General features: G+C 40.1%; 1 protein-coding gene across 2 annotated transcripts in view; it reads right to left on the bottom strand.

The window, feature by feature from the left end:
- The window catches only part of SLC25A21 (solute carrier family 25 member 21), a 530,971-nt gene that overhangs the window by 276,545 nt on the left and 240,978 nt on the right, over positions 1-13,448 (bottom strand). The gene's annotated exons all lie outside the window — the stretch shown is intronic.

Raw genomic sequence — 13,448 nt, 5'->3', positions numbered from 1 at the left:
CTGCAGAGGGAGGGACGGAGGCTGGGGCTAGGGAAGGGGTGGGGTGAGGGGTGGGCAAGAGCAGGATGGGGCCAGCAGCCGCTGGAGTCTGGGACTGGTGGCAGCGCCAGACTCTCCCCAGCACTCCAGGTGGGCCATGGCGATTGGAGGGAGGCTGCTGTCACCCCAAAATTCACCGTAGCCCCCCCCAACCTGCCCTTCCAGTGCTGCCACCAAGCACCAGGAAAAGCCCGGTGCCACTGCCGGCCCCATCCTGCTCTCATCTCGCTGCAGGCTGCCACCTGCCCTGAGCACTAGGAAGAGCCTGGTGCCACTGGCAGCCCCAGCCAGCAGTGGCAGCTTGCTCTTGTTCTGTGTGCGAAGCCTGGCACAGCGCCCCAGCCCACAGCCCTCCCAGGGTGCACATAGCAGCAAGAGCTGCACCCCTCCCGTCCCACGCCCCACACCCACTCACAGTTTCCTCTGCTTTGCTCCCTGCTGCAACCCGAGGAGCTGCTGACGGGCTGTGCTGCACCCCTCCCCCTGCCCCTTCTCCCACAGATTTACCTCGTCACCCCAGTCCCTGCAGCAGTGGCCCCAGGAGCAGCTGACACCACCTGCCTGTACCACAGTATGGCACAGCACAGGGGCTGGGGTGAGTGGAGACAAGCAGAGCCCCGGGGCTGATCGCAAAAGAGTGAATTTAGCTCACATATAATGAATTTGGGCTATAAAAAGAGTCATCGCATAAAAGCAAATTCGCATATATAGAACCCGCATAAATCGAGGGAAACCTGTACCAATTACTGTAATTTTAGTTTTCAGGATAAAAGTATTGCTGTAGACTAAGTTCTTTGACAAATGGCATAAACCTAGGTCTGAGCATCCATTAAGTACTAAATACGCCTTAAAATTCTGTCCCCTGCATCTAAAATTGTCGCCTTTGTAAACATTTTTCTTTTCTAAGGAAATATCAAGAGACAATAATTAAATAAGGATAAAATCATTAAAAGGCAACAAGTAGTGACCAGAGAGCAACAAGTAATAAAGAAAGAAAATTATTTTTGAAAAGAAAAAATACAAGCTGTACAAAGTCCCAGCTTGGTCATACATTCTGGTACTGGTCAATAAACTAGACCACCATATATAAACAAAACATTCCATTCAACATTATGTCAACCTTTAACAAAAAGGTCATCAATCACTGCAAATGAATGTTCTATGCACCTGTAAAATCTGATGTGCATTCTTTCAAGCTTTTATTTCAACACAGTGTCTGTCAGAATTACCCCCCACTCTACACTTATTATTAATGTTAGCAGAAGTTTTCCAAGTGTCACAAAAATGAATTAGTATCACACTGAGCCCCAGAGTTAAGAGAGTCACCACGCACTTTTATGTGTTTTCCCTCCTGTAATACTGACACATTTATATCCTTTCCATGTCTGATCCAGGTCTGGCAGAGATGCACAGTATGTGCACTTTATAACATTGAGGCAAAAATAGAACTTTATTTCCAAAAAATCCTTTGAAAAATGTACAAACACAAAAAATAAAAAATAAAAAATATCAGTAATACAATGTAGACTTTTTATTATAGATTCAAGCAAGATAAAGTACATGTTGCACTCTACATTATGTTTTAAAGAAGAGTAAGAAGATATAGAGTTAGTAGTTGTGTGTTTTTTTAATATAAGCCAGTTAATGTCAAAGTAGTTCTGTTCATAAACCAAAAAATGAATTATATATTTGATAACTGGATGGCTCCTCAGCTTAGCAGATAAAAATGCAACAAGAGCCAACAGTTAGAAAAGTTAAAACCAAATAAAATCAGACTAGAAATAAAGCACTTTTTAGTCAGGTTAATTAGCTAGTGGAACAGTTTACTAAGTGTCGTGTTGTGCTTTACATAATTTGAAGTGACTTATCAAGACTAATATTTTGTTCTGAAAAGCCTGCTCAAGTTCAAACAGAAATAAATTCAGGGACATCCTATCGCATAGATCATACAGGAGTTTGTCAGATCACAAGGGTTCATTCTGGCTCTATAGTATATGAATTTATATTGAGGCATAATTTGGAATCTTATAGTGTGGGGAATGTTTTCAATTAAATTATGACAGTTCAGTCTTTGATTAAGGATAACTTTTATTTCACAAGTCTTGTATGATTTTTGTTTTAAGAACTCAACATACTAGTTGCTAAAGTAGTAACTAGGTCACTTTTTCTAAAATTGCCAACCATTATTATCAAGTTGTAGGGAAATATGTGACCTTTAATGTTTATTTTCTAAAGGCTAGAGATTGCATAAAGATATGTAAGAATAATAATTTACTCTACTGTATTTATTTCAGACACATATCAGTAGAAATATTTTATCACTAATTTGGTTAGCCAGAGGTAAAAAGGGTACAAACTTCAGGGTGGGATAGACAATGTTATTTTAAAGGAAAGCAGTTATTTTCCACTTATGGTCCTGATTCAAGAAGGTAGATAAGCATGTACTTCCCTTGAAATGTGAGAGTAATTCTTTTAATTTTAAGGTCTTCTATTCACATATAGAAAGTGAGACCTAGTTCTTCTTCTACTAAGAATTTATTACATGAAACAGAAACAGTGCACTTGCATATTTTACTCCTGTTACCTGTAACAGAAGCTGTAGTTGGTGGTTTCCTCATACAGCATTTTTTACATTGTATTTTTTCAATGTAAGTCTGTTAAATATATTATTAATTTTTAAATTTCCTGTAATCTGTATACATTTTGAAATCATGTTCCATGATCTTTTCTTACGTTACTAACTCAATAATCTACTAAACTAATCTTTAACAGTCTAAGTTTAAAGCAACTGAATAACTTTCAGACTTCACTTTGTACTCTACACAGCCCTCATTATAGAGAAGCAGAGTCCTAGACAAATGAATGGTGATATGTATCTGAGCTCTACTAATCTTATTATGTTAAAGGTTTCAGTAAAACACATTAAGGGTCAGATCATAAGACCCTTACTCAGAATTTACTCAGGCAAACTTCCAATTTCCATTGACTTCAACAAGAATTTGCCTGAGGAAAACCTTTAATAAGGGCTTTATGATTTGGCCTAAAGCAAAGAATGGTCACTTATTGGGTAATAAGGAAATGGACAATGAATGGATCCAATACAGGAATATTAAAACCAGAAAACAGCACTTTAGAAAGCAAGCTTTATGGCTTGTCTGGTTTAGGAATTTTTTGTTGGATTTCGGAATTGTTTCACTTGGCCTAGGTGTTAAGTTTCTCTCTACAGCTATGTGAATCCTGCAGGGCTCAGTTCACAAAAAGAACCCCTGCAGTTTGATTCGCAAAGATTGGAAGGGAACCAACCCTTCTTTGTTCACTTAAAGATTCAAGCTCACGGTCACATCTTGATTCCTTAGCAACTGTATGCTACAAAATTCATTCCCATAATTCTCAGTGTATGAATGTTAGGCAACCCCAGGGATTCCCTAGGTGCACTTATAAGGATTATAATTTATGGGAGTTCACAGCCCCTGAGTTCTTTAAGAAGCTGATTGTAAGCAGGAGGAACAAGAGTGTTTTCCTGCGCTCACTATACTGTTGAAAGGGTAGATAGGCCATGCAAACCCAGGCTCAGCAAAGAACCTTGTGGGTTTGCAAGCCAGAAATACTTATACTATACAGTCCTAAATCAAGCCATTCAAAAAATCTAATCAAGGGAAGTGGCCAGCTGTGTACCTTGAAAATCTCATTGAGGGTACCACTCAACCTCAAGATGGAGAAGCTGAGAAGCAACTAGCACGCCAAGACTTCCCTAGATGCTCACATGTGAAGAGTTTTATTAAATTATCCAGTCCTTAATCATTTAAAAAATATTTTAAAATATCTAAGAAATTCTGGGAATTCTTGTGTTAATAAAGATCAGCTGGGCCACTGAAGATTTGTCACAAAGTGTTTGGACATCTCTCTCTCCATCTCTCTCTCTCCCCGTCCACTTTCTATACTCTATCTCCCAGTTGTCTCCTCATTTTCTCTATTTTAGGGCATAACAATTTGTCAAGTGTTCCTAGTCTTGTGCATGCCATTAACAAAATTATTAATGATTTTTACTTGGCATTGATGTCTGTGGCTGCTTCATATCACAATTTACCAGAAACAGCTTAAAGTATCAAACAGAAAACAACTCCTCACATCCCTCCTTTCTTTCAGCTCTTCCCTCTCACAGCATCAAATTACACTGAATATATTAGGTTAAATTGGAAAATCATTTATTTACCAATACCATAGCTAAGCTATCATCAACACTCAAAAACCTCTGTATTAGATTACTTACATATGTTGACTGCTTTCTACAGAAATATTTGAAAAATTAAAAAGACAATGGTGGAAATCCCCATCATTTTCCATTAAATGGCCCTGGGTCGGGGACAGGTCGAGTAATTTAACCATCGTTTTAGAACAGTGTCCTCGACCTTTTTTGGACTCAAGGCACCTCCTCCTCCTTACTTTTGTGAATTAAATGGCACCCAGCTTCAAAAACTTACATATTACTTCCTTGCAGAGGGTCTGGGAAGTGGGAGTGTGGGATTCTTCAGGCAGGAACAAGCCTGAGCCTGCATTTATCTACTTAGCTTATCTGCTTGGCTAGGGACAGAAGTTACACATAAACCGGTTTAAATGATCAGAAACTGGTCTAAACCTGTAACGGAACAGAAGCTCAGTGCACATAAACCAGTTTCAAAATGGCTGTAACTGGTTTAAGATAAACCTGGTTGAATGTAGTATCAGACTTAACTGATTTGGGTCAAACTGGTTTATGAAACTTCTGTCCCGGACCCCTTCCTGGCTCAAGTTAAATCACAGTCCACAACCATCCCAGCATGCTTTCCAGACCTGGACTGGACTGGACTGTGCTGTCTGCTCCAGCAGAGCAGGGCTGGCTCCACCCCTCTGCTCCCTAGCCGGAGCAGTGAGGGCTGGCTGACAATGAGGGGAGGGGAGGGAGGCAAGGCCAGTTGGGGATGCATTGCAGTCTCTGGTGGAGGAGACTGTCTCCCCGAGGCAAAACCTAGCTGAGGTCTGGGGCCAGGAAGGAAGGGGGAGGTTAAGCACCCTCCTCCCTCACTCAAACTTACTGTTGGCTGCAACTATAGACTACAAATCCCAGAGGCACCTGGAAGCAGGAAAAGGGAGTGATAAGCAAGCCTGCAGAGTCCTGCTGCTGTAATTCTGGACTGCAAATCCCAGAGACCTCAGGGGCAGCAGCAAGAAGTGAACACACAGTCAGAGAGCCATGCTCTAGTGCCCCCTTGATTTTTGGCCTGAGCCACTGCAGGCATGTAACTGCATTTCCTGAATCAAAGGTAAATGTCTGTTCACTTCTGTTTCAGTTTAATCTGTGCAGCTTAGACTAACCTGCAAAGACTGAATTGATTCAGCCTCAGGCTTTTTGACTGTCTGTACCTAGCTCTTATCTTCTCACACCTCACATTGTCTTTCAAAGGATCTGGCAGCACCATAGAGTGCCTCAGCACCCTGGTTGAGAAACACCGCTCTAGAACATAAATGAAACACTGCTATATTGACATGAGTTTGTTTTCATGCACACTTTCAACACTGATAAAGTAAAGGTATAAGAAAGCACTTATATATGTGATGTAGAACTCCAACTAGTTTATGAAGATGGGGAGAAGAAAGGGAAGAAAGTTGCAAGGGGAAGGCCCTGTGGAAAGGCAATAAACAGCAGAGCCAGGAGAAGGACAGGAGTGGGTCAAGGGGTAATCTCTTCCCCCTCTTCCTTTGGGCAGAACTGGAAACTGAACTTTTTCTAACCTCATAAAAAGTTCAGTTCCAGGGAGAGATTTGATTATAAATGAACTGGTTTTCATGTCCTTAGTGAAAACTTTACACTTCAATAGCTCATTCAACCAGTTGACCTCCTGACTGAATTATTGTGATGTGTCTTGCGTGAGGCTGCCTTAGAAAACCACCTGTACACTGGAGTTTCTGTAGAACATGGCAATACACATGGCTTGAGACCTTTTTCCAGTGAAACTTATTGATGCTGGCACTCCATGAATTACAGTAGCTTCTTGTTACTTGGCAAACAAGCTCCGAGGTAAAATTAAAAACCTTGAAGTTATTTAAAATCAGTCCACCTAGAAGGTAGCCTTCTTCATAGCACTGGAGCTGCTAACTATCTTGATAGAGAAAATGAAAAGGATGTGAGAGAAAGCTGAAGGCCCATGATCTTGGCAATCTCTAAGATTCAACTTTTACACTGTCCTGGCAAAGTTTTCTTGTTTTGCTTATTTTGCTTCCACTGTAATTTGGAAGCCTCCAGAGCCATTAGAGACCTAAAGCCTGGGAGGTAAATGGGCTCCGGTGTGCTCCCATTCCAGGAGTTACTTGAAATGTCTTATTCTTTGTGAGTATCTGTGATATTTAATACTATTAATTTATGCTAATGTGGCCAATAGTCTTCCAGACACTAAACACAGTGATCCTTGTACAAAATAAGTATTAATTTACTAAGTGTACTTCTCTCCCTGCTGTAAAAGCAAAGAATACTATTGAATACTCATTCTACAAGTTCAAAATTTATCTCATGGTGTAACCTTTTTGCAGGAGGTAAAATGGTCAAGGAAAGACATAGTATAAAAGCAGAATCAGTAGTTACACTGCCTGATAAAAATCTGCACACACATAGTATATTAGAAGTTTCTTTCCTAAGCAGATAGGAATGTTGGTACTAAATCAGCTTATTTTGACACAGTTCCTGGAAGCATATGTGTTGCAGACCTTTATTTTTAATATTTCCTCACTAGGGACTGGATGTTTCCCTCCCTTTATGTGAGTGGAGGGAAGCAAATCGATGTGGATACATGGTAGGGAGCATTTGGGGGGCAAGGAGGATGCAGCAGCAGAGTTGCACACTTTTTTTCTCAAACCTATTTTGTGCAATAAAAATCTGGGGGTGTTCAGGACTGCCAAATAATTTAGGCATAATATCCAGTCACAAATACTTGGGTGTTTTCTAAGGATTAAATTCCACTCGGTATATGGAGCTTTTGAGGAGAGGAAGAAAAGGAAGACTAGTTCTCTATGTATTGCAGTCTATACATGACCTAACTTAGGTGAAACCCGGCTATTAAGTACTTCTGAGCATAGAGATAGGACTGGTAGGAGGCAAGGAAAGAATGGTTACCTCTGCCCTGGAATTACAACACAAGAAAAAATCCAGTAATATCTAATGCATCTTTTAAAAAAAATTTAATCTAACTGTGAATTACAAACCTATTCCTAGCAGTTCAGGATAGGCCTCTTCAACACACATGAATTTTCTGATGTATACACAATATAGTTTATACCAGCTATACTGGGGGAAAAATTATACCACTTTGATTGGTCGATTGTACTGAAGTTGGTGGATATAATAACTGCCTTTCATTCAAGGGAAAACCAGCAATTGAGCTTCCTTATGTAACCAGGTGACTGAAACAACAGCAGCTTCCACCCAAAAAATAGGCAAGACAAAAGTGTACAACAAAGGTTATGGTGATGCAGGGTCTTCACTGCCTGCTGGTTTCTGAATCTTGGTTTGCCTGTGAGAAAAACAGTACTAAAATCAAAGAAACTGAAAGAGAATGCAGAAAGGAAGAATCAGATACAGATAACAGACATACTGGCAGCAAAGACCCAAAGAATGGTTAGAGAGAAACATAGGGAATCAATGTGGAGTGAAAGAGGCTTGGCATTGCATGTAAAGAAGCCATCTCCTTTTGTCAGATTCCTTCTGTGTTTCTCGTCCACGCTTTGTAAACAAACAGGATTATGTCAGATACCTGACTCCATCGTCAACTTCTCCTCTTAATAGAAAAAGCCTGGAGGACTCTGAACTTTGGCTAACCACTTGGTTCAAAAAGGGGTAACTGCATCTACCTTTGGGCTTTTGCCAGTAATTCGATATTGCAAAAAAAATTACACAGCTAACTACCACTGCTATACCAGAAAGTTTTTGCAGACTATAGTTTTTGTCTTGGACAATTATTAAATTCTGGACAATTAATAGGCCTCTTACAAGTAAATATTGTACTGACTTCAGAAATATGAGCCTGTAATGATAAAAATCCCATTTAAGATAACATATAAGAATTAATGCTCATTTACCTCCCAGTATTTTCCTGTGGCATATATGCAATAAATATACAAAATTTTAGACATTTCTAGTGCAATGGTTGAACTGAAACATTATCATATAGTTATTTCCTCTTCCATGTATTGAGGAAAAGCTGAGCTATCTTAGATGTCTTGCACAGTAACATTTGGCAACGGCTGACATTTTAAGGGTATCCAGCATACGTCATTAACACATTACTACAGAAAAACTGATGATTACATTTTATCTGGTAACTAGTCATCCTGAAATGTATATATTTTTTTCTTTAAGAATATAACCTTTGGAATTATCTTGGCCATTAGGTCATGCAACCTCATCCTTTCCCCATTCTGATCCATCACGTTAAGATTAAAAAACAAAAGTAAACAAAAATTCCCATAAACACTTCTTCCCACAGGCAGTGCCTTAAATCTGATTTTTTTCCCTTTTTTGCACTTTTTTGTTTTCACAATCTTTTTTTTCTTTTACTTTTGAAGAAACATTCTAGAATAAAGCATGTCTGATTTGAAAAGGTCTCACTAACATATCACTAAAACAAAAAAATCCCCCACCAAAACAACCCTTTCAAAAAACAATTAGGAAAATCTATATGGAAAAAATTCTCATTTGAATTTTCCATCAAAACTTTATGAAAAACAAAACATTCTGAAAATTACAATATTTCTAGAAAAAAAATCCATTTTCATAATTTTCACCTTTGTTGATTAGACCAACTTAATTGGACAGAGAGTTCACATTCATGTGTTATACCAGGACCTCCAAATTTATTTGGAGTTTTAATATTGTTAAGCACCACATGCACGCTACAGCACATTATCTGCTGTTCCAGTATATGGAGTAAAACATCATATGATGACTTTAAAATAGGTATTATCCACATGTAAACACTGACTGACACTCAAATCTGGATCCAAACTTTACTATTGGCTTCTATCATAGTAGCAGGCCAAATTAAGACTTTTGGTCTAAATATATCAAAATGTTGGCAAAGTAAAATTCCATATCCAAGCTTTTCAGCTTTGAACTAGTTTCTAATTTAAAGTTACAGGCAGTTTTCAATTGTGGATGCATTCTTGGAACACTGGTAGGAGAAGCTAGAAATGACAAATTTTGAATTCTTATAAAAGAAGCTTTGGTACGGTAAACCTGAAGCCCCTCCCCCACTTTTTAAAATTTATAATATTAATTGGGCAGAAGATACTTAATATTTTGAAAATGAACTGAATAAGGAGGAACTCACACCATACCAAGAGAAAAACCTCCATGGCACAGGAAGTCCTTTCACTTCTCAGAATGTCATCCATCATGCTGAGGAAACTGTAGGAAAGTAACCTACTACTTCTTAATAGGCTTCTGCACAGAGAGTTGCTTTGAAGCAGCAGCTGCCATAGTAAATATCACTGACCCTTAGAGCCTTTCTTCAAGTTTTCCAACTGTTTTGTCTCCTGAGTTACAGCTCAGTGTTAGGTCCAAGGCACAGCACCTGACAAAACTAAGAAGCCCCAACAATATGAGAATTTAAAGCTTTCAGTGATGTTGTCTTTTCTGTACAGCACCAGCAGAGAGACCTGATGCCATGACGTCTACCAATAGAGTGAATTCTCTCTCAGGGACATGCAGCCCAGTAAGGGAGTACTTTAAAGGATGGTATTTCACTGTGCATATTTTCACTGTTACAACATATGCAGTAATTACAGACCTCAGTAGTCTGTCACAGTATGAACTGTTACATCTCACATAGAATGTACTTTAACACAGAACTGAAATCAGATAAATACTGAAATGTAAAAGTATTTCAGGAATACTAGTGCAAGGCACCCCAATAGTGATTTAAAATTTCCACTGCTAGAAATGTTTCTGGGAGAGGGAGCAGTACAGGTATTCAGACTACAACAGCCCCTTCTCTCAGGTTCCTTGTACCTTCCCAATCTGGGGAAGGCATTGGGAGCAGCGGCTGCTCATCCTCCCATTCCCGGTGGGACAGGGGAAGAGGGGGAGGCAGGAAAAGATTCCCTGCGTTTTTCCCAGACTGGGGACAACTAGGGCTAGGGAACAGGTGTTAGAGTCTTCCTCCTGTAAACTGGCCTCGGAGGGAGGCAACTGGAGCAGTGGGGCAAATCCCTTACCTGCTCCCCCAGTTGGGGTCCCCAGTCTGAGGAGCAGGCATGGAGCAAGGAGTGACTGCTTCTCTACTTGGCCACCCAGGAGCCAAACACTGAGCAGCATGGCACACCCGCTCCTCAGGAGTGTGCTGGAACAGCAGGGCTGTGCCTTCCACCCATTCCCCTGATGGAACAGTTGCCATTCCACAGAAGTGCAGGTAGTAATGTCGCACTTCTTCACTCCCTTGCCAAACCAGACAGGGAGGGAAGCAAGTGTTTACTCTTTTCCCTGGGACAGTATAAGTGTTTGCTCTTTGTATGAATGCTTGTATCTCCACATGCTAGGTACAAAAAGCCTGAGCTGGAATCTATCTAAGGTATGCAGTTTTCTGTAAGCAGAGTAGTTCAGACTGCTAGTGAACATAACACACATTTGCCCTTTGGTGGGGGAGGGGGGCAGGGATGGGCAAATCTTAGACCAGGTTCTGCCATTTTTAAACCAGTCTATGTATGCCAAACTTCTGGGCTAAACTCCTGTTCTGTTACATGTATAGACTGGTTTCCAATCACTTATACCAGTAAAAATATAATGTGCCTACCATAGTGTCTACCAGGAGGGAAGGGATTCTCCCAAAAGAAATGTAACTCCTGTAAATAGACTTACGCTGCTTTTTGTCTGCAAGGAGTCAAAGAAATCAAGTAGAGTAGATGAACAAACTAAACTTGACAACTGTCCTCAGCATAAAATATACTTGTTAAGGGTTGGAACAGACCATTCAGATCATCGGGTCCAGCCCCCTATTTATATGCGTGTGCAGATGCATACACACACACAATATACAGTTCTACAGTTCTACTGTCTACTTCCTGAACTTTTAAAGATAAAAAATGAATGGAGGTGTATTTTTTACAATGTGCACATATTTCTTTTGGATGTACTTTGAAGACCAGAATCCTGGCAGATTTTTCCCACTTTATTCTGATGCTTCTGGTTTTTTATACAATTTTATTTGGAATGATTGAGGAATAAAGTCCATTTATTTTGAGTAAAAATCTAGCCCGTCTTAAATGTTTTGCTGACCTGTACTAATGCTGTAGTACTAGAAATTCAATCGGTGTTTTTTGTTGGGTTTTTTTGCCTGCCAGGTTTGAAGAACTGGTTTTGATGGGAATTTACTGCTATCAGTCTAAATCCAAGCCAGCCACTTCACCCTCAAACAAGATGGAACAAATTGTGATTAAGAATCATACTTCATTGCTTTGTCTGTTCCTGAGATGGTGCAATTAACTGTTGTCCATTACCCAGGTCATATTGTAAAGATAACAGCCTATTGCTAAATAAAAAGAAAAAAATATATATGAAAAGTTCTTCATTGGAATTATAGTCTGAGCTGAAGAAATTAAAAGCACAGAACAAAAAAAGAACTAGTAGAATAATTTGCTAAGGCTGGATTTATGCTTATTAAGTCTTTTTCTAATATAGAAAAAACTGCACATTGTGTTAACTGCTTTGAAAAGTCTAAGATACTCGTTAAACTTCAAAAGATGTTTTCAGAAGATTTTTTTCAACTAAAAGACCACTGCACTTTTATAGGACTTTCCATAAAAGCAATTAAAAAATAGATACATAGTGTCTTGGGACAGCAGTGATTAACCCAAAACAGCAGTAATATCTTCAAGTATGCCTGAAATTTGGGGGTAAGTGACCCACAGTGTATGCCTGCTATGGTGAATGCATTGTAGTGTAGATTCACCTCAGCACAAGCTACAAACCCTGCACAAGAAGCTGGGTAAATATTTGGTTATGGGGGGGGATGGGTAGAGTTCTCTAACCCCACACTGAGTCCCACCCATATTACCATGGCTAATTTACGTATGTCTAAAGCAGTGATTGCCATGGAGGCCTTCTTCCAGAAACATTACATGAAATGTTTTAGGTCAAATGATCCTTACAAGGTTCATGGGCAAATATTAACCCATATGAGTCAATACATGGAGAGGTGGAAAACAAAGATGAGCTAAAGCAGCAGCAACATCACTTCCTTGGTATCCATACAGGTTCTTCTGCATGCAAATTCCAGGCTTGCAGTGTTAAGGAAAGAATTTTGACCAGCTCTGGAGCAGCTCTGGAGCACTCATAGCCCACTGTGAGTGCATGGACAATCCCTTCCCTCACATCACAGTGTGTAGCTTGTGCTCTGAAGAACATCCACATCTTCCTCTACGTGCCATGATGAAAAAGAGAATTTCAAGAACATACTGAAAATCTTTCCTACAGCAAGGTTCATTCTGCTTCTGATAGATGATATCTGAGTATTCGAAAGCACAGGTCAGCAACCCCTGGCATATGTGCCAGAGCATGGCGTATGAAGCCATTTTGCTTGGCATGCCACAGCCAGCCCAAGCTCAGAACAGGCCTCTGCCACTGGCCATGGAGCCTGGGCTGCTCACAGAGGGCAGCAGTGAGGCTGCAAACAGATGCACTGGAGCCTCAGCCCAGCTCATTGACAGGTGCACATGTGCCTCAGGATGGATGGTGAGGAAGAGGCTGGAACTGAGCTGTCACAACAAGGATCAGGTCCCTCACAACTCCCCCGCCATCTTCCCCTGGCACGCCAACATCTTACAAGTTGACGTTGTGGAGTTTTTTTGGCATTCTGCCCAAAAATGTTGCTGATTCCTGTTCCAGAGGGAGCTGTAAGGTGCATTTTCTTTATGGAAAGAGATTATTCTAAAATCCAAAAATTGCACAAGGAAATCTGAAAACATGTCAGAAACTAATTTTTAAAATAATTATTAAGTCACTTAATCTTAATAACATTGGCCTATTTAAGATGGCAGGAAACAACTACCATATTTACTTGAATACAAGATGAGGTTTCCCTCTGAATTGGCAAGGCAGAAAAAGCCCCTTATCTTATAATTTCACACAAGGAAAGCTCACCAAATACACTATTATTAAATTGCTGCCAAAAGTAGCATGTGCTCAGCAGTGGAAACCAACTACGAAGTTGATTAAATACTGTTAATACTAAGCATGACTGTAAAACACATGGCCCATATTGGGCAAACATAAGGATATGAATCTACCACACAGACAGGTTAGCACAGCCCATTTGCATAAAATATATGGTAGTGCCCATTAAGCGCAGTCCTCCTCACCACCAACTCTTTTTCAAGTCATGGTGAGC

This window comes from Gavialis gangeticus, unplaced genomic scaffold, assembly GCF_001723915.1.
Source record: "Gavialis gangeticus isolate Ggan-Ray unplaced genomic scaffold, GavGan_comp1, whole genome shotgun sequence".
NCBI classification, from domain to species: domain Eukaryota; kingdom Metazoa; phylum Chordata; order Crocodylia; family Gavialidae; genus Gavialis; species Gavialis gangeticus.
This window is presented reverse-complemented; position numbering and strand designations above follow the sequence as displayed.